Raw genomic sequence first — 2,500 nt, 5'->3', positions numbered from 1 at the left:
TCTGTTTTGAATTTGCTGTTATGTATATATTGCACATTGAGGTTTCTATTCTATTCTAGATCCATTTCACCTAAAACTTAAACACTGAACTTTTAACACTGTCGTTTCCTGATGAGGAAAAGCACAAGTTCACTGAAATGCAGGATTTGTGGATCTGCATAACGTCCACTGAGCGTCCTGAGGATTTTCCCTCTGGACATTCCTCAGCAGCTGTAGTGCAGCAGCAGCATAATGACTGGGACTCTCCGTTCAGCAGTGGAGTGACCTTTTCTCTAAACCCTCCGATAACTCAGCGGCTGACAGGCGAGTGAGCAGATGATCCCGGACTGCTTCATGCCATGGTGCGACTGCACTCGGTGCAAAATGACAAGTGAATCAAGCGTCTATTTATACCTTCCGGGGGCGGGGGGGGGGGGGGGGGGACTTGTGTCACTCTCGACCACTGCACCCAAGAAAATCCACGGTGAAGTTTGGTTTTGGGCAATCTGACCGCTGACACCGCGGAGCTGTCACTGCGATGCCCTTCTCCTCCATCACCCAATCCCCCGCCTCGACCTCGCACCACTCCTCGCACCTGACCGGCACCAGGGGTAGCGTGCCGGGGCCAAAAGTGTGAGTGACACCTCGCCCGATCTTCTGTAAACACCTTGAGATCTCGACACCCTCCAGCAGGGAAGATCAGTGACTTGTGTGAAAGAGGCCTCTCCTCCTGGCCCCGGCTCCAGTCTGCTGGCGCTCGCCGTGACGCGGCCCCGACTTGTCAGGGAGAGTAACGAGATGCCGAGTGACTTAGCACCTCTGGAAATGTCAGCCCCCGAGCCGGCAGACGCCAGGCCGAGTGGAGCGGCGAGTGCACGGACCCCACTGCGACTGGCTCAGCTGCTGCCTGTAGGAAGCAGGGAGGGCGACACGTACGCTCCACCAGACAAGACAAGCAGCAGAGAGGAACCCGGGCCCGGATTGTCCCCCACATTTCTGTCCCACGTCTCACGCCTGCTTCTCCTTTTGCAGAGAAGTGCATCTGCTGTTGTCCAGCTGCTGATGTGGCTGAGACGGACCTTTGCTGCCCCAGTGCCCGATGTGCAGTGGGTACGAGGAAGTCGGTGCGTGGTGCAGACGGCCCAAAGAACCCAGAGCGTGCTTAAGTGCCCCCCGTTATTGCTCTGGTGAATCATGCTAAAGAGACAAAGCGCCGAGGAGACACCCAACACAGAGGGGAGCTCAGTCACGACACACTCTGTCAGGCCGCGCTCACTCAACGTGCCGACAAACACATTCTTTCTCTCCCCCGAGGAAACTCGAGGATGTATAACGCGACATATTTAGTGCCACGTATTTGTAGAAGTCAAGCAGAAAGTCAGTGTGGTGAAGCGTTAAGGAATCGGGTGGGGGGGGGGGGGCAAAAGAGAGAGAGAGAGAGAGAGAGAGAGAGAGAGGAGATACTTGGGAGCGTGGTGATGCTCAGTGAAATCTAATGGGCTGTTTACTCACCGCCTGCCGAGACGCACACTGCTACATTGACTCTTGATTTATATTGTGATTCATAGAAGCGCGTGCACCTCACTTTAATCAAGCTCTTCCAAACTACACCCCCCACCCCCCTTCCTCCACCACCTCGTCCCTTTTTTCCCCCACAATGCACATTAACAGCAAAAAAAAAAACAAATATAATCAGTTTTATGACAGACTGTGTTTTTAGCACATGATGGGTGAGTATAGCATTTTGAAAATGGCCCCGTCCCTATCCTCAATCTGCAAATAGATCCGCTGGGACGGAATGCAATATCAGCCGAGAGGACAAAGTCTCAAGGGTGCGTGTCTTTGTGTGTCTATGTGTGTGTCTGTGTGTATGTGTGTGAATGGCTGCAATCTGATGCCTGCTATTTTTCACGTTTGTTACCAAAATACAATTTGAGGAAGGAACAGAGAATTGCGATAAGGACATAAGGACGTTATTAGTCGGGTGAATAAAGTTCAAAGTGTCTGGGACGAAGAGGACGAGAGTAAATAGAGTAAATGGGATTTAGATTCTGCACTTTTAGAGAAATTAAAATATATAAATCCGTCATGTGGCCGAACAAAAGCTTCTAATCGTTCTTAAACGCCATGAGGAAACTTTGTCTTCCGTCTTCCCGGGGGTTAAGTCTCAGTTTCACTCCTCGCCGGCTGCCATTAGCCACTGAGCAAGAGGGCGACCGGGCGCAGGTTCGGCAGATTAAGGCTGGGGGGAGTTCTCTTGACCTTTCAGCCAAATGCCATTCTGTGTGAGGTGTACAGGCCTAATTAGATCCGATCGTCCCGTTGCTTTCTCCTCTTTGCCGGGGAAACTTTTCTTTTTTAGCATCGCAGATCTCCGTTGTTCATTAGTGGAGCTGAAGACGTGGCAGAGCTCAGGCTAATGACGGGAGCTAGCGGAGTTGAAGTGATCCTGTCGTGTCTGATGCGTCCACATGACGCTCACAACTGTTGCGTCGCTCGTTTCCTGGAAAGCGTCTCGTTA

This window comes from Platichthys flesus, chromosome 3, assembly GCF_949316205.1.
Source record: "Platichthys flesus chromosome 3, fPlaFle2.1, whole genome shotgun sequence".
In the NCBI taxonomy this organism is placed as follows: domain Eukaryota; kingdom Metazoa; phylum Chordata; class Actinopteri; order Pleuronectiformes; family Pleuronectidae; genus Platichthys; species Platichthys flesus.
Note: the sequence above shows the minus strand (reverse complement) of the source record.